The sequence below is a fragment of the Scyliorhinus torazame genome, chromosome 6, assembly GCF_047496885.1.
Source record: "Scyliorhinus torazame isolate Kashiwa2021f chromosome 6, sScyTor2.1, whole genome shotgun sequence".
Lineage (NCBI taxonomy): Eukaryota > Metazoa > Chordata > Chondrichthyes > Carcharhiniformes > Scyliorhinidae > Scyliorhinus > Scyliorhinus torazame.
Window position 1 is genome coordinate 164978094 of NC_092712.1, and position 19981 is coordinate 164998074.

A 19981-nucleotide genomic window follows, 5' to 3' on the forward strand; every position below is an offset into this window, starting at 1 on the left:
TCTTAAAAGTTCTTTCCTCTGTAATCCAGTACATAAAGCAATAAATCAAAATCAAATTACACAAGAAGAGAGAAAGGAAAAGAAAAATTAAAACACCAGAACCCTTTTCTTCCCGAACATCGCAACTTAATTCACAGAATTAAAAGACTGAAATTTTAAACAAGACGAAGCAAAACATAGAACCATTTTTCTCTCCTCCCCGCCACTCCATCCCTTCTCCCATACTCAGTCCACCACAGTTAGAATTTAAAAGTCCTTAAACCAGATTATTGTCTTTCATAAAAGTAGCCAGCTCTTCCGGAGAATTAAAGTGCAGCTCCCGGTTCTCGTAGGTCACCCAAAGACACGCCGGGTATAACTTTCCGATTTTAATGTCTTTCGCAAACAGGGCCGTCTTAACTTTGTTGAAACTTGCTCTCTTTGCGAGTTCTGGTTTTCAGCCTTGGTACACCCAGATCTCTGATTCTTCCCACATGTACCGTTTTGTCTGCCTGGCCCACTTCATGATACGCTGCTTGCCGAGGAATCGATGTAGCTTCACTACCATGGCCCTCGGGGGCACACGACCTGGGGCTTACATACGAGCACCCTATGTGCCCGGTCCACCTCCAGTGGCTTGTCAAACACATCGGCCCCTACCATCTCCTGCAACATCTTCCCCACATACGCTCTCACATCTGATCCCTCCTTTCCCTCTGGCAGCCCGACGATTTGGATATTTTGCCTGCGAGACCGGTTCTCCAAGTCTTCTACTTTATCTAGCAGTCATTTCAGGCTGTCTTGTAGTATGCTAATTTCCAAAGCCATTGCAGTGGACTTGTCCTCTCGTTCAGTCGCCAGCTCCTGCAGCTTTAGAATCTCCTGTCCCGGGGTCGTCATTTTCTCCTCCACCCGGTCAACCACCTCCTTAATCGAGGCTATCACCTGGGTTACGACTTCTGTACACTCCTTGTGATGCCGGGCGAACTTCTCATCCAGGTGCTCGACCCATTGCTCCATCGACCAGTGAGCTGGCGTGGACGAGCTTTGTCTCGTTACTATTGAGCTCGATGACCTCTGAGTCTTGCTTTCACTCATCTTTTGGTTTCTCTTTTTTCAACTCTTATTTGGACACGATTCCATAAATTGAGGGTCACCTCCTTTTCCTCTCCCTTCGATCAACTTATGTTGAGAAATTTTTTGAAAAATCCGGCTTAAACGCCATGAAAAAAAACCCAGTAAGGGCGAGAGCTGCTGAATGTCCGACCGTTTACTCCATAGCCGCCACCAGAAGTCGAGTTTTACAACTTCTAACAGTTGACCAGGCCTTCGAAACATCAACCTCAGTATCTCTTACTCGATGGCAATTATTAACTAGAATCTCTCTCCAAGTACTTAACTCCGTACAGATGGCAACAGGCCTTTTGCTGGGCCCTGTTTTTATTCCTTTGAATGGATATCATGCTATGTCAAGGACCCTGCGGACGCCAACACACGGACCCCGGCCATTGCCTCATCCGTAACCACGACCCCAGAGACGTCATCCACTTATTGGCCTTCACCCCATACACGCTGGAGCGTGGTCTGGCCATCCACCGAGCTGTGAAGCCAAACCGCAGCCCGACAGCGACCCGGAAAGCTCGACCGCGCAGACCCACCTACCGACGCAGGATCCGCAAGCAAGGCAACAAATCCTCCATTCACACATCGACCAGAGTGAATAACCTCATTGGACACAGCTATTCCGTTAACACTGTATACTCTCACCGTCTCCCAGGCTCGAAAAGAAGCAGTCACTCCAGGAAGTGCAGAAAACGTGTAAGCCTGCAGGTGAGAGTGAAACAACGTGGCCCCAAAGCCCCTCTGCCTAGCTTACCCCTAACTAATGTCCAATCTCTAGAAAACAAGCTAGATGAACTTAAAGCCAGACTCACTTTTCAAAGAGAACTAAGGGACTGCTGTGTGCTCTGTTTCACGGAGACATGGCTCACTCCTGCTTCACCGGACTGTGCCCTACAACTAGACGGCTTCTCAATCCACCGAATGGACCATACAGCGGCCTCAGGCAAGGCAAGGGGAGGTGGGGTCTGCCTCCTAATCAACACCTCCTGGTGCCTAGATGTAGCAACACTGGCGAGTTCCTGCTCTGCGCACCTAGAATACCTGACGCTAAAATGCCGCTCCTACCATCTTCCGCGGGAGTTCAGCTCCGTTATCCTGACGGTAGTTTACATCCCACCCCATGCGAACTGGACGAAATGCCACCACAAATAGCCTTGAAACAAAACATCCCGAGGCCTTGTTCACTGTAGCTGGGGACTTCAATCAGGCCAAGCTGAAGAGCGTACTACCAAGTTACCACCAACACGTCACTTGTTCCACCAGAGGCCCAAGCATCGTGGACCACTGCTACACAAATATCAAACATGCCTCCCGCTCTATCGCCCGCCCACACTTTGGCAAATCTGACCACAAGGCTGCGCTCCTGCTCCCGGCTTATAACAAAAACTGAAGCGGGAGAATCCGTCAAAGAAAGTCGTGCATTGTTGGTCTGAGGAATCGGATGATCTCCTACGGGACTGCTTAGAGTCAGTGGACTGGTCAGTATTTAAAAACTCTGCGACCAGCCTGAATGAGTACGCCACTACAGTAACTGACTTAGTAAGTGTGTCGAAGAAGCAAATCCGCGTGTTTCCCAACCGGAAACCCTGGATGAACAGGGATATCCACTGCTTGCTGAAGTCTAGGTCTGAGGCGTTCAAATCAGGAGACCCTGACCTATACAAGAAAGCCAGATATGATCTAAAGAAATCCATCAAAGATGCCAAAAGACAGTACCAGACCAAGCTCGAGTCCCAGGCCAGCCACATGGACCCTCGCCGTCTATGGCAAGGTCTGCAAGACATAACAGGCTACAAGATGAAGGCATGTAAAATCAGTGGCTCCAATACACCCCTCCCTGATCTCAATGCATTCTATGCACGCTTTGAGAAAGAGGTCAGTGAGAGCGCGCCCTCCACCCCAGAAGCCGCGGATGAACTTGTATCTGAGGTCACCATTGCAGACGTCAGAGCAGCCTTCTCGAAGATGAACCCACGGAAAGCCCAGATGGGGTACCCGGGCGAGCACTCTGGTCTTGCGCGGATCAGCTGGCGGGGGGGGATTCGCAGACATCTTCAACCTCTCTTTACAACAATCTGAGGTCCCTATCTGCTTCAAGACGATGACCATCATCCCTGTACCAAAACAAAACAAAGCAGCGTGCCTCAATGACCATCGTCCATGGCCCTGACATCCATCATCATGAAGTGCTTCAAAAGGTTAGCCATGGCACGAATCAACTCCTGCCTCCCGGATTGCCTTGATCCACTACAGTTCGCCTACCACTGCAACAGGTCCACAGCAGATGCCATCTCCATGGTCCTGCACTCTACCCTGGAACACCTAGATAACAAAGACACCTATGTCAGACTCCTATTCATCGACTACAGCTGAGCCTTCAACACTATTATTCCGACGAAACTCATCTCCAAACTCCGTGGTTTTGGCCTTGGCTCCTCCCTCTGCGAATTGAACCTGAACTTTCTAACCCACAGGCCACAATCAGTAAAGATGGGCAACAACACTCCTCCATGATCATCCTCAACACCGGTGCCCCACAGCCCCCTACTATACTTCTTATACACCTATGACTGTGTGGCTAAATTCCCCTCCAACTCTATTTTCAAATTTGCTGATGGCACCACCTTAGTGGATCAGATTTCAAACAATGACGAGACAGAGTACAGGAATGAGATAGAGAATCTGGTGAACAGGTGCGACGACAATAATCTCTCCCTCAATGTTAACAAAACGAAGGAGATTGACTTCAGGAAGCGTAGTGGAGAACATGCCCCTGTCTACATCAATTGGAACGAAGTAGAAAGGGTCGAGAGCTTCAGGTTTTTAGGTGTCCAGATCACCAACAACCTGTCCTGGTCCCCTCATGCTGACACTATAGTTAAGAAAGCCCACCAACGACTCTGCTTTCTCAGAAGACTATGGAAATTTGGCATGTCAGCTACGAACCTCACCAACCTCTACAGATGCACCATAGAAAACATTCTTTCTGGTTGTATCACAGCTTGGTATGGATCCTGCTCTGCCCAAGACCACAGGAAACTACAAAAGATCGTGAATGTAGCCTGGTCCATCACGCAAACCAGTCTCCCATCCATTGACTCTATCTATAATTCCCGCTGCCTCAGAAAGGCAGCCAGCATAATTAAGGACCCTACGTACCCCGGACATACTCTCTTCCACCTTCCGTCAGGAAAAAGATACCAAAGTTTCAGGTCACGTACCAAAGAACTGCTTCTTCCCTGCTACCATCAGACTTTTGAATGGACCTACGTCGTATTAAGTTGATGTTTTCTCTACACCTTGCTATAACTGTAATGTTATATTCTGCAGTCTCTCCTTCCTTCCCTATGTACGGTATGCATTGTTTGTAAGGCATGCAAGAAACAATACTTTTCACTGTATACTAATACATGTGACGATAATAAATCAAATCAAAAAAGTAGTGTATCATGTGAAGGTTCCTTTAAGAAAAGTTTTTATCAAATAGCTGCAGTGATGTCATTGTGTGGGTGGAGCTGAGCTGTGTTTCTGGCTTTTACTTTCGTTTTGAGCTGGAAGCTGTTTTGTAGCTGAGATTTTGGTTTTGTATTAAGTTTGGAGCTGCAATCAAACAAGGTGTATTTTGATCTCTGCATGCTAAAGAATGTCTTCAGATCACTTGATAATTTAAAAGTGATAACTACTTTGTGTAGAGAATTCAAATCTGCTGTCTTTGTTAAATAGGGTATTTGACTTATGGATGTTGTCAGGAAAGTTATAAAGGGTTACCTATAGAGTATTGTATCTGTGGGGATTATTTGTGTTGGTAGTTGATAAACTGTTTACTGTGTGTTTATAAAATGTTAACTGGATTCATAGAATAAACATTGTTTTGTTTAAAAATACTTAAGGTCTCTGTTGCATAACACCTGAAAAGTGGGCTCTTGTGCTCCCCATAACCAAAATCTATTAAAAGTTGTGGGTCAGGTGGATTCCGTGATATACTTTGGTGTTCTCTAAACCCTGGCCCATAAAACATGTCAGGCTACTGTTAGCTTATTGAGTGGTTGTAGCCATCTTTGACAATTTATTGGTTCAAAAGAATAGTTTATATTAGACACTCGCTCCTTACTTATTAATCCTGATCATATTGTGAACAATAAGCCTTTTTCTTGAGCCAGACCGTTGCATACCATGATGTTCTGTGGTAATTTGGCATTTTGAATTTTCCCTCCCTGTATCCAAACAGGCGGTGAAATATGGCGACCAGGGGCTTTTCACGGTAACTTCATTGCAGTGTTAATGTAAGCCTATCTGTGACAAAGATTATTATTAGCAAAAGTTGGAAGGGTTCTTTTGTCTGAACAGTTTCTGCTAGCTCTGCATTTTAAACTTATGTAATTAATGATTATCAAATTTTAAATTATAATTCAGTTGAGGCTCACTACGTACTAATCATCTGTTTTTGATGATGTCTAAATATAAAATCAATATAGTAAATATAATATATATGAAAACGGTAGAGATTGTGAAATGGTTCCAAGAAGCCACATGTTAGACTGCAAATAGCTTCCTTGACCTTGTTAACTCACTTATTAAATATAAAACTGTACATTACATCCAAACTCATACAGAACGCTGATAGGCAGTGTTGTTCCCCACTGTGGAGTAAAGTTTCAAAATTTGTCGATAATACCAAACTTGGAGGAGGGGCAGTGAGGATGGTACAAATTGCCTGCAACGGGACAGAATGAGCAGAAAAGTGGCAGATGAAATTTACTACAGAGAAGTGTGAAGTGATGCATTTTGGCAGAAAGAATAGGGAGAGGCAATATAGATTTTTGAGCACAATTCTAAAGAGTGCGCAGGGACCTGGGGTGCATGTGCATTTATCTTTGAAGCTGGCAAGACATATTGCAAGATGCTTGGAAAAGCTTTTTAGCTTCATAAATAGATGCCTTTGTGTAAAATCAGGGAACTTATGCCAGACTTCTATAAAGCTATGATTAAGTCCCCACTAGAATATTGCAGCTAGTTCTGGTCACCACACTTTTAGAAAAATGTAAAGGTACTTGAGAGGATATGAAGGAGATTTATTGGAATGTTTCCAGGGATGGGGCGTTTTAGTCACAAGGTTAGGTTGGAGAGGCAGTGGTTGTTCTCCTTTGAGCAAAGGCGATTGAGGAGAAATTTGACCAAGATGTTCAAGATTATGACACGCTTGGACAAGGTAGATTAGGAAAATCTCTTCCCATTAAGTGATGGTTTGAGGACAATGGGGCACAGGTGGGACATAAGAACATAAGAACTAGGAGCAGGAGTAGGCCATCTGGCCCCTCGAGCCTGCTCCACCATTCAATGAGATCATGGCTGATCTTTTGTGGACTCAGCTCCACTTTCCGGCCCGAACACCATAACCCTTAATCCCTTTATTCTTCAAAAAACTATCTATCTTTATCTTAAAAACATTTAATGAAGGAACCTCTACTGCTTCACTGGGCAGGGAATTCCATAGGTTCACAACCCTTTGGGTGAAGAAGTTCCTCCTAAACTCAGTCCTAAATCGACTTCCCCTTATTTTGCGGCTATGCCCCCTAGTTCTGCTTTCACCCGCCAGTGGAAACAACCTGCCCGCATGTATCCTATCTATTCCCTTCATAATCTTATATGTTTCTATAAGATCCCCCCTCATCCTTCTAAATTCCAACGAGTACAGTCCCAGTCTACTCAACCTCTCCTCGTAATCCAACCCCTTCAGCTCTGGGATTAACCTAGTGAATCTCCTCTGCACACCCTCCAGTGCCAGTACGTCCTTTCTCAAGTAAGGAGACCAAAACTGAACACAATACTCCAGGTGTGGCCTCACTAACACCTTATACAATTGCAGCAGAACCTCCCTAGTCTTAAACTCCATCCCTCTAGCAATGAAGGACAAAATTCCATTTGCCTTCTTAATCACCTGTTGCACCTGAAAACCAACTTTTTGCGACTCATGCACTAGCACACCTCTGCACAGCAGTATGTTTTAATTTATCATTTAAATAATAATCCCTTTTGCTGTTATTCCTACCAAAATGGATAACCTCACATTTGTCAACATTGTATTCCATCTGCCAGACCCTAGCCCATTCACTTAGCCTATCCAAATCCCTCTGCAGACTTCCAGTATCCTCTGCATTTTTTGCTTTACCACTTATCTTAGTGTCGTCTGCAAACTTGGTCACATTGCCCTTGGTCCCCAACTCCAAATCATCTATGTAAATTGTGAACAGTTGTGGGCCCAACACTGATCCCTGAGGGACACCACTAGCTACTGATTGCCAACCAGAGAAACGCCCATTAATCCCCACTCTTTGCTTTCTATTAATTAACCAATCCTCTATCCATGCTTTCCCCTTAATGCCATGCATCTTTATCTTATGCAACAACCTTTTGTGTGGCACCTTGTCAAAGGCTTTCTGGAAATCCAGATATACAACATCCATTGGCTCCCCGTTATCTACCGCACTGTTAATGTCCTCAAAAAATTCCACTAAATTAGTTAGGCACGACCTGCCCTTTATGAACCCATGCTGCATCTGTCCAATGGGGCAATTTCCATCCAGATGCCTCGCTATTTCTTCCTTGATGATAGATTCCAGCACCTTCCCTACTACCGAAGTTAAGCTCACTGGCCTATAATTACCCACTTTCTGTCTACCTCCTTTTTTAAACAGTGGTGTCACGTTTGCTAATTTCCAATCCGCCGGGACCACCCCAGAGTCTAGTGAATTTTGGTAAATTATCACTAGTGCATTTGCAATTTCCCTAGCCATCTCCTTTAGCACTCTGGGATGCATTCTATCAGGTCCAGGAGACTTGTCTACCTTTAGCCCCATTAGCTTGCCCATCACTACCTCCTTGGTGATAACAATCCTCTCAAGGTCCTCACCTGTCATAGCCTCATTTCCATCAGTCACTGGCATGTTAATTGTGTCTTCCACTGTGAAGACCGACCCAAAAAACCTGTTCAGTTCCTCAGCCATTTCCTCATCTCCCATTACTAAATCTCCCTTCTCATCCTCTAAAGGACCAATATTTACCTTAGCCACTCTTTTTTGTTTTATGTATTTGTAGAAACTTTTACTATCTGTTTTTATATTCTGAGCAAGTTTACTCTCATAATCTATCTTACTCTTTATAGCTTTTTTAGTAGCTTTCTGTTGCCCCCTAAATATTTCCCAGTCCTCTAGTCTCCCACTGATCTTTGCTACTTTGTATGTTTTTTCCTCCAATTTGATACTCTCCCTTATTTCCTTAGATATTCACGGTCGATTTTCCCTCTTTTTACCGTCCTTCCTTTTTGTTGGTATAAACCTTTGCTGAGCACTGAAAAATCACTTGGAAGGTTCTCCACTGTTTCTCAACTGTTTCACTATAAAGTCTTTGCTCCCAGTCTACCTTAGCTAGTTCTTCTCTCATCCCATTGTAATCTCCTTTGTTTAAGCACAAAACTCTAGTGCTTGATTTTACCTTCTCACCCTCCATCTGTATTTTAAATTCCACCATATTGTGATCGCTCCTTCCGAGAGGATCCCTAACTATGAGATCCTGAATCAATCCTGTCTCATTACACAGGACCAGATCTAGGACCGCTTGTTCCCTCGTAGGTTCCATTACAGACTGTTCTAGGAAACTATCGCGGATACATTCTATAAACTCCTCCTCAAGGCTGCCTTGACCGACCTGGTTAAACCAATCGACATGTAGATTAAAATCCCCCATGATAACTGCTGTACCATTTCTACATGCATCTGTTATTTCTTTGTTTATTGCCTGCCCCACCATAATGTTACTATTTGGTGGCCTATAGATTACTCCTATCAGTGACTTTTTCGCCTTACTATTCCTGATTTCCACCCAAATGGATTCAACCTTATCCTCCATAGCACCGATGTCATCTCTTACTGTTGCCCGGATGTCATCCTTAAATAACAGAGCTACACCACCTCCCTTACCATCCACTCTGTCCTTCCGAAAGGTTTGATACCCTCGGATATTTAACTCCCAGTCGTGACCATCCTTTAACCATGTTTCAGTAATGGCCACTAAATCATAGTCATTCACGATGATTTGCGCCATCAACTCATTTACCTTATTCCGAATACTACGAGCATTCAGGTAAAGTACACTTATGTTGGCTTTTTTACCTCTGTTCTGAATCTTAACACCTCGATCAGTAACCTCTCCTAAGTTATATTTCCTCTTAACCTTTCTCCTAATTTTCCTTGTCGTCGAACCCATATCTTCCTGTAACAACCTGCCGCGTCGCTTACCATTAATGTTTTCACTTCCCGTTTTATTTCTTTTAGTATTCCTGGTCCTATTCACTGAGCTCCCCTCAGTCACTGTACCTTGTACTGTCGCCCTTTTTGATTTTTGACTATGGCTTCTCTGCCTTACACTTTCCCCCTTACTGCCTTTTATTTCTGTCCCTGTTTTACTACCTTCCAACTTCCTGCATCGGTTCCCATCCCCCTGCCACATTAGTTTAAACACAGGACTTGGGGCAAGAGATGCAGGGGGAAAAAAAGGACAAGGTTTTTAAGCAGTGATTGGTAACGACCTGGAACTCACCACCCAAGAGGCTGGTGGATGTGGAAACAATTGATGATTTTCAAAGGAAATTGAGTAGCCATTTGAATAAAATAAACTTTGAATGCTACAAGGACCGAACAGGGCAGTGGGAGTGACTGGATTGCTCTGCAGGACCCCACTTGACATTGATGAGCAGAATGGATTTCTGTGCCTGAATAATTCTGACATCATGACTCGTAGTATAATGTGGTCAGTGAGGGTAAGTTTGTGAAAAGTTCAGAAACTACTCTTCAAGCCACATATTTCCTGTAAGCAAAGACACTGGCGATGATCTGGAGTTTACAAACTGTCATCTTGCCTTTATTCAAAGTTGTATAATTCAGCGGTCGAATAATTAGCACAAAATTTCTATTTCTGCAATTTGTTACTTAATTCAAATTACAATTTTGCTTGTGCCCCATTCTGTTCTCCAAGAAATGAGGGAAACATTTATGGCACTACGTGCGAGTTGAACCCGAGTAATATTTCTTGTTCTTACTCTTCTGATCAATTTTTCTTTAAACATAGGGCGGCGGTGGTTAGTCCTGCTGCCTCATGGTGCCGAGGACCCAGGTTCGATCCCAGCCCTGGGTCACTGTCTGTGTGGAGTTTGCACATTCTCTATCATCCCACAACCGAAAGATGTGCAGGACAGGCGGATTGGCCATGCTAAATTGCTCCTTAATTGGGGAAAAAATAAAGAATTGGGTCTAATAAATGTTTAATAAATTCTTTAAACAACTTTTCCTTCAGTTAACTGTTATTCCTCCGTCAATTTCATACTTGATCTCTTTATATCTTTTGTGCTTTATTCCTACGGCTAAAATAAGAACTACAGGTGCAAACTGCCATTTATTTTGTGTGTAACCTTTGAAAATGTTTTAAATTCTTACTATTTATCTAGTTTTGAGTTTTTAAATCAGTGGTTATATGTATATTGTACTTTTTAAGAGAAACAAGAAAAGGATGAATGATAATATTTGAATGTGGAATAAGAACTGACTTACTGATAGGTATGGATAATGGCGGTGTAAGTCATTGCTTGAACTTAAATACTAATTGTGTTCATTGAGATTTTAACCATTTGGGCAGCAGGAGACAGCTTGGTGAAGTAACACAAGTTGTAAATTTATATTAGTAAAGACAGGGCAATACTTGAATAGGGTACTATGGATTTTGCTTTCCGGTTCAGTCTTGGGGGCAGGTTGACATACCTCTCTCTATAACTCCTGCTTCCTTCTGGACTGTAGTCACTTGCTGTGCAACTTTCTCAGTGAAAGCTTCAGCTTATTAACTCATTCCAAACCAGAACCCACAGTTTCATAAATGTTATCGCATTCTAATTGGCACAAATGAGACAAAGCTAATTCTTAATTGGCTAAGGGGTGTGTAATTAATCTGTAATTGGTCTAGGTGGACATGATCAGTTTCTAAATTGTTTCTTGAGGGTGATGGACGTCTATTGATGTCATTTCCCATTTTCCCCTGACTGGTCCTCTTAAGGTGTCAATTACTTGTGGGACTGTTTGGCGCGGCCCCTTTTAAGGGGGAGGACTCCTCAGACCACCTGACCGGCTTGGGCCAAATCACGCGGGAGCATGCGAACCCCAGCCAACAGAAATTTGTGCAGGGCCTTGGGAGTAGGATCCTGGGCAGTGTAGACCAGGGGGCTGAAGTGTTGAGACCAGTTATGTAGTGTTCTGTATGTGTTACTTAACTATATTTGCCATTCATCAATAAACCCTTTTGTAAACTACTAGAAGCCTCTCGTGCATGTCTCGAACTACCACACTGGCAACAAGGTAAAAGTTCTTAATCACAGCTGACTATCTCCATGAAATGAGGGGGAAGGAAGGAACAGTTGAGAAAGTAGAGAAGCTCCCGCAGGAGTCTGAATCATTTAAATCGTGAGCAGAAATGCCTGTCATTGGGAAACTTAGACTCATTTCACAAAGGGGTTGAGAACATAAGAACTAGAAGCAGGAATTGACCACCTGGCCCCTCGAGCCTGCACCGCCATTCAATAAGATCATGGCTGATCTTTTTGTGGACTCAGCTCCACTTACTCGCCCGTTCACCATAACCCTTAATTCCTTTACTGTTCAAAAATCTATCTATCTTTACCTTAAAAACATCCAACGAGGTAGCCTCAACAGCTTCACTGAGCAGGGAATTCCACAGATTTACAACCCTTTTGGTGAAGAGGTTCCTCAACCAAGTCCAAAATCTGCTCCCCCTTATTTTGAGGCTATGGCCCCTAGTGCTAGTTTGCCCGCCATGGAAACAACCTCCCTACTTCTACCTTAACTAGTCCCTTCATAATTTTATATATTTCTATCAGATCACCCCTCATTCTTCTAAATTCCAATGAGTATAGTCCCAGTCTACTCAGTCTCTCCTCATAAGCCAATCCTCTCAATCAACCTAATGAATCTCCTCTGCATCCCCTCCAGTGCCAGTACATCCTTTCTCAAAGTAAGAAAATCAAAACTGTGCACAGTACCTCAGGTGTGGCCTCACCAGCGCCCTATACTGCTACAACATAACATCCCTGTTTTTAAACTCCATCCCTCTGGCAATGAAGGACAAAATTCCATTTGTCTTGATTACCTGCTGCACCTGCAAACCAACTTTTTGCGATTCGTGCACAAGGACACATCGGTCCCTCTGCACCCCAGCATGCTGCAATTTTTTACCATTTAAATAAGAGTCCATTTTGCTGTTATTCCTACCAAAATGGACGACCTCACATTTACCAACATTGTACTCCACCTGCCAGACCCTTGCCCACTTACTTAAACTATCTGTATCCCTCTGCAGACTTTCAGTATCCTCTGCACACTTTACCACTCATCTTCGTGTCATCTGTGAACTTTGACACGTTGCACTTTGCCCCCAACTCCAAATCATCTATATAAATTGTAAACAATTGCGAACTCAACACTGATCCCTGAGGCACACCACTAGCCACTGATCACCAACCAGAAAAACACCCATTTATCCCCACTCTTTGCTTTCTGTCACTTATCCAATCCCCTATCTATGCAAATACATTACCGTAATACCGTGCACCCTTCTCTTATGCAACAGCTTTTTGTGCGTCACCTTGTCGAATGCCTTCTGGAAATCCAGAAACACCACATCCACCGGTTCCACGTTGTTCAACACACTCGTATTGTCCTTAAAGAATTCCAATAAATTAGTTAAGCGTGACCTGACTTTCATGAACCCATGCTGCGTCTGCCCAATGGGACAATTTCGAGGATTGGAGTTAATACATCGAATGGCTCCATTTTTTTTTTTAACCACAAATGGGTGGCACAGTGGTTACCACTGCTGCTTCACGGTGCCAGGGACCCGGGTTCAATTCTGGCCTTGGGTCACTGAGGAGTTTGTACATTCTCCCATGACTGCGTGGATTTCCACCGGGTGCTCCGGTTTCCTCCCACAGTCCAAAGATTTGCGGGTTAGGTGGATTGTCCATGTAAAATTGCCCCTTAGTGTCCAAAGATGTGTAGGTTAGATTATGGGGTTACAGGGATTAGGTAGAGTGCTCATTTGAAGGGCTGGTGTGGACTTGATAGGCCGAATGGCACTGTAGGGATTCCATGATTCTATAATTCTATGAATTATAGTGTCCTGAGTGTCAATCTCGAACCCGGTGAATCCGGAACCGTTTCTCATTGGAATCGGTTGTGTTCCACATGGCTTGCCCGTTAATAGTAGCGGAATCGGTCCAGGTGCGGCGCCAGCTTTGCTGACTCCATGAATCCTGCACTGATGCCAACGCTTAGTCTCAGGAATGGAGAATCCTGCTGATTAATTTTGCATTTTTACCGGGGATATTGGAGAGTTTGAGGACTGGAGTATTGCAAATGTACACTCCTGTTAAAAAGAGATGGAAAGGGATGAACCTAGCAACTAGCGTTGGAGGTGGGGAGCCCTCTTTGGGGCCATAATTGATGACAAAATGAAGTATCGCCTGAAAAGACATTCTTGAACAATGACAGTCAGTTGTGCCAGGCAAAATGTGATTGAGATAACGCTTGATGTGGGTTGTGCAGTTGATGTTGTGCAGATGGATTTTCAAAGGCCATTTGAAAAGTGTTGCGTAAATAGGCTTGTTAGCAAAATTGAAGCCTGTGGGATTAAAGATGCAGTGGCAGTGTGTATTCAGAATTGGCTAAAAGAAAATGGAGTATTTATGACTGGTTGTTTTATTTAGATGTGCAGGTGCCGGCATTGGACTGAGCACAGTAAGAAGTCTTACAACACCAGGTTAAGGTCCAACAGGTTTGTTTCGAATCACGAGCTTTTGGAGCACTGCTCCTTCCTCAGGTGAAAGTGATTCACCTGAGGAAGGAGCTACAATGTTCCAGTGAAGCCCAATGCAAAAATCAGGGTGATTCACCTGAGGAAGGAGTCCAAAAGCTAGTGATTCAAAACAAATCTGTTGGACTTTAGGCTTTGACAAAGAGTCATTGGACTCGAAACGTTAGCTCTTTTCTGAGATTTTTCCAGCATTTTCTCTTCTGTTCGACTTTAACCTGGTGTTTTATTTAGACTAGAGGGAGATATACAGTGCAATCCCCAGAGAGGGTAAACATTTGGACCACTTGTCTTTGTGAGGTATATTAATGATGTGATATAAAGGGCATAATTTCAGAGTTTGCAGATGTCACAGAACTCTCAAATATCTTGTACATTAAAGAAGATAGTGATAGACTTCAGGTGAACATGGATTGGTTGAGTGAACAGATACATGGACAGAGGAAATTTAGTGCAAAGAAGTAAGGAAACATTAGGAGAGGATATAAAAGCAAATTATTGCAGATGCTGGAATCTGAAACAAAAGAGAAAATGCTAGAAAATCTCAGCGGGTCTGGCAGCATCTATAGGGAGAGAAAAGAGCTAACATTTCGAGTCTGATGACTCTTTGTCAAAGCCAAAGACCTGCTGTGATTTTCCAGCATTTTCTCTTCTGAGGAGATAATTTAAACAACTTGATACAGTTTAAACAGGGGTGCAAGATTAGGGATATCTCTGGTTTCTCTCTCACAAATCTTTGAAGGGTTCCGGACTGGTTGAGAAAGCAGTTAATAAGGCATTTGGGTTTCTGGACTTTGGACTTTAAGGAAGTTAAATCTTTGTAAATCATTGCTTGGGTCTCAGCTGAGTACTTTGTCTGATTCTGGGCACTACACTTTAGGAAGGCCTTGGAATAGGTTAGATGTACTAGAATTATACCAGTTAATGAGGGACTCCAGTTGTGTGAAGAAACTGGAGAAGCTAAGGTTGTACCCTGAAGACTGAGGAGAGAAGGATAAGGGGAGCTTTAACAGAGCGTTAAAAAATTGTGAGTTTTTATCAAGTAAGTAAGGAAACTATTGCACTGGCAAGAACAGTAACCAGAGAACACAACTGGAAAAAAAAACAGAGGAGTTGAGAATTTCTTTACTCAGTAAATTGTGACAATATGGAATGCACCGCTTGAAAGGTTAGTGGAAGTGAATTCAGTGGCAACATTTAAGAAGGAATTTGATATATTTTGAAAGAAATAATTACAGGGCTATGGAGAAAAAGCAGTGGGATTAATTGAATAGCTTTTCCAGTATGCTTGCATGGGCACAATGGATTGAATGGTTTACTTCTGTGTTGCATGAATTTATATACAGCAAATATTGCTCAATATTTAAGCTAGGAGATAAAATGAACCTTGGGAACTATTGACCGGTTAGCTTAATTTCAGTGAAAGCAAGATGGCAGAACCTTTGCAACAAGATCAGATAGCAATTCATCCAAAGGTAATCAATAGAAAAAAAACGATTAGCATGGATTTCTGAAAGAAAAAACACGTTTAACTAACTGTTTTGAATACTTGAAGAAATAACAGAAAGGGGAAAAAATGACAAAACAATAGATGTACTGTTACATGAATTTCAAACAGAACTTCAATAAAATGACTTGATTTGATTTATTATTGTCACATGTATTAGTATACAGTGAAAAGTATTGTTTCTTGCATGCTGTACAAACAATGCATACCGTACATAGGGAAGGAAGGAAAGCCTGCAGAATATAATGTTACAGTTAAAGCAAGGTGTAGAGAAAAGATCAACTTAATACGAGGTAGGTCCATTCAAAAGTCTGGTGGCAGTAGGGAAGAAGCTGTTCTTGAGTCGGTTGGTTCGTGACCTGAAACTTTGGTATCTTTTTCCTGATGGAAGAAGGTGGAAGAGAGTATGTCTGGGGTGCATGGGGTCCTTAATTATGCTCGCTGCCTTTTTGAGGCAGCGGGAATTATAGATAGAGTCAATGGACTCTATCAATGGACTATCGATAGTGTCAATGGATATGTGAAGGACTTGTGACAAAAGTAAGGGAAAGTGGAATAAAAATAATGCTGGAAAAACTCATCAGGTCTGGCAGCATCGGCCAGAGAAACAGTTAATGTTTGAGTGCAATATGACTCACCTTAGGAACTGGAGGGACGTGGAAAGTGATGGATTTTGTGCTGTTGAAGGGGTGTAAAGTCACCCCAGAACTCCGGCGTCTGTTCGGGTACACAGAAGAAGAATTCAGAATGTCCAATTCACCTAACAAGCACGTCATTTGGGACTCGTGGGACAAAATGAATTTTGTGCTGTTGAGTGGGGGGGGAAGTGGGTCAGGTGGAGAATAAAGGGAGAAATTAAATGACAGTGTAGTGATCTGCATATCTGTATGTATACAAGGGGTTAATGTAAATGCACTACAACTAAGTAATCACTAGAGGGAGCACTAGAGATGTATAAATAAGCAGACGAAAGCCAGGATCACCCTCTTCACAGGAACAGTAGCTAGTGACAAGGCAGACAGACAACTCAGCACAGGTGTACTTCTTAATCAATCATGTTCATGTAACATTTAGTTTAACCTCCGGAGAGAGAACCAACTTAATAAAGCATTTACTTCAACTGGAAGACTACGAGCATTATTCGGACATAAGAAATAATATTTGGTACCAGGACGTGACTTCGGGAAAGCTTACTAGAGAAATAACATTAGAACTAAAAATAAAATTCGTACCGGATATTCGACTTGGGAAGGCATCGCAGTATTCGGATCCTTTGGAGACCAATCAGCATGGTGGACCAAGTTCAAGCTCCATGTGAACTCCAAACGAACGGTAATCTTAAATTTAATTGGAAAATTTTTATACAGCAATTCCGTATCTTTATGGAAGCACATGATTTGAACACCGCTTCTGAAGCTAGAAAACTAGCTCTGCTTTTCTCCGTTGCAGGACAGCAGGCTGTAGAAATGTACAACTCTTTCACTGTCCTCCGAAAGAGAGGTCAGATCCAAACTTGCTGTAATAATTAGAAAATTTGGAAGCCGTTGCAAAACTTGGAAAGGTGAAATCTCTGAGTGATTCAGGTTCACCAGACCAATCATTCAACATCTTTGTCATAGATTTAAAGTCAATAGCACTAGCCTGCAACTTTTTAATGCTGCATGATTATAAAATTCGTGACCAAATTGTTTGGGGCATAAATGATGAGCATCTCAGAAAAAAACAACTGAGTGAAAAGGATTTAACATTAGAAATCGCTATACAAAAATGCCTTGCTCACGAACAAAGTAAAGAACAGTATAATGAATTTTACTACCATGAAAACAGCACAAAGGGCCACCACGAGGTCGAGTCGGTTAAAATGGTGTCTCAGCATTCAAAAAATCGTCTTCATCACGGCAGCTCCGATTCGAAACTGTATGCACATGCGCACATCAACAAAAGACGGAAACCTGAAAAATTCAGTTCTGCGCATGCGCAGGAAACCGAAGCCGCGCATGCGCAGTTGAGAAAAGACGCATTGGGCGAAGATCGTTCTGCGCATGGGCAAGCCGTTCATGCACAGTTGAAGAAAAAGCGCACAATGCCCGATGATCGATTTGTGCATGAGCAATCGATCAGTAGGCATGATGTCACGAGCATCATGACGTCAGAAGACTCAGGCCGTGCCCACTTAAAGGGGAAATGCCCAAAAATCACAAATAAGACTCTTAAAGGTACAAAACCCAAAACTTTAACCTCAAACGGCACAACATTGCCTGATCTTCAACCAGCAGATGAAAATAACTTCCATAGCACCCTGGAACAAGCGGTTTGCAGCATCCAAAGTGAAGAGCACATTAACAGTCCAAAACTAAAGAAGATGATTTGTTAATTAAAAGTGAAGAGCACAAAAACATATCCAAAACCACATTAGATGATTTGTTTATCAAAGAATACTACTTCGACATGGCTGAGTTATTTGGATATGATCATCATAGCATCAGCAACACGGTTGCAAAGCTCAACATGACTCTACTCATGATAGATTAATCTAATACCATGATGCAGTGGCAGATCGTTGATATATTGGATGACAGCCATCTGTTGAATAGCCAAGAAGAAAACAACGCCACACAGAGTACTGACCGACTCCGTTGAGAGAACACAGATAGACTCCACAGAGAGAACACTGCACGACTCCACACAAAGAGCAATGAAAGAATCCACACACAGAGCGACGCAAGCCTCCACAGAGAGATTGTTGACAGACTCCAGAATGGAAGCAATTAAAGACTCCAGAGCGACAACCATGCATGAAGAAAACTATGAAGGTCGATCCACCTTATTTGAGTAACCAGAAGCAGACTATGAAAGTCTACCCAGCTCATTTGAACAACAAAAAGACGACTATGAAGGTCTGTCTACCTTATTTGATGAACAACACGAAGACAATGAATGTCTAAACACTATGTACGAATCGTGACACAGTGATTACAATCAGCATACACGATGTGCAAGATCACAGCGAGACTGACAGATCGCAGCTCGTCTGTCCAGAAGCACTCAACAATCAAAGTAATGATGAGTCCAGTGAGACGGCATAAATTAAAAGTTCATCTATTCTTGACAACCTACAAGAAACTGACATCTTGACGACGTTGACGCCAGAAGAGGAGCACCAAGAGATCAAAGATGAAGCAAATCAACTGAAACGACTCCAGAAGAGGAGCACCGAGGAATCAAATCAACCAGACATGACTGATGCCACCAAGGTCAATGCAACATCAGATCATTCTCCCAAACCTCAAGTCGAAAAGCTCAATGAACCATCATATACCACAAAGGACACTGATACCAATAACTTTGAGAATTACTCAAATTATCTACAAGAAGCAGTCATTGAGCACAAGAACAAAAACTACAACATTAAGCAGAACAAAAACAACAAGAAGCAAAACAAAAACAACAACAAGAAGCACAACAAAGACAACAACAGAAACAACAAGCATGACAAAAACAATAAGAAGCACAACAAAAACAACAAGAAGCACAACAAAAACTACACCAAGAAGCACAACAAAAACAACAAACATGACAAAAACAACAAACATGACAACAACAAGAACGACAAGAAGCATAACAAAGACAACAACAGAAACAACAAGCATGACAAAAACAACAAGAACACCAACGAAAACAAGAAAGACATAAATGACAAAAACAACAACAATGAATCAACGACCTGCACAACATGGTACAACTCTGCACATGAAGGATTCGTGGGAACCACAGATTTGAGCCAGGGTGGTGGGATGGAAATTTTCGGAAATGGGAGGAGAAGGGGATTAAGACACTAAAAGATTTGTTTCTTAGGGGTCGGTTTGCAGGGCTGAAGGAGCTGGAAACGAAGTATGGGCTGGAGCAGGGGGAAATGTTTAGATACATGCAGGTTCGAGATTTTGCCAGAAAGGAGAATCAGAGCTTCCCGATGGAGCCGGCCTCCACATTGCTGGAGGAGGTGCTGACGACAGGGGGACTGGAGAAGGGGGTCGTGTCGGTGGTTTACGGAGCTATTTTGGAAGAGGAGAAGGCACCACTGGAAGGGATCAAAGCAAAGTGGGAGGAAGAGTTGGGAGAGGGTATGGAGGAGGGGTTCTCATGCGAGGTGCTCCGGAGAGTGAATGCCTCCACCTCGTGCGCGTGATTGGGGCTGATACAGCTGAAGGTGGTATACAGAGCACACCTCACGAGGGCGAGGATGAGCCGATTCTTTGAAGGAGTAGAAGATGTGTGTGAACGTTGCGGGTGGGTGGGGGTGGGGTCGCTAATCACGTTCATATGTTTCGGTCCTGTCCAAAGCTAGAGGTTTACTGGAAGGAGGATTTTAGGGTAATTTCTAAAGTGGTGCACATGAAACTGGACCCGGGCCCCCGGGTGGCCATATTCGGGGTGTCGGACCAGTCGGGG

General features: G+C 43.1%; 1 protein-coding gene across 7 annotated transcripts in view; it reads left to right on the forward strand.

Annotated features, from left to right (window-relative positions):
* ppp1r9a (protein phosphatase 1, regulatory subunit 9A) overlaps positions 1-19981 on the forward strand; it is a 489701-nt gene that overhangs the window by 132471 nt on the left and 337249 nt on the right. The gene's annotated exons all lie outside the window — the stretch shown is intronic.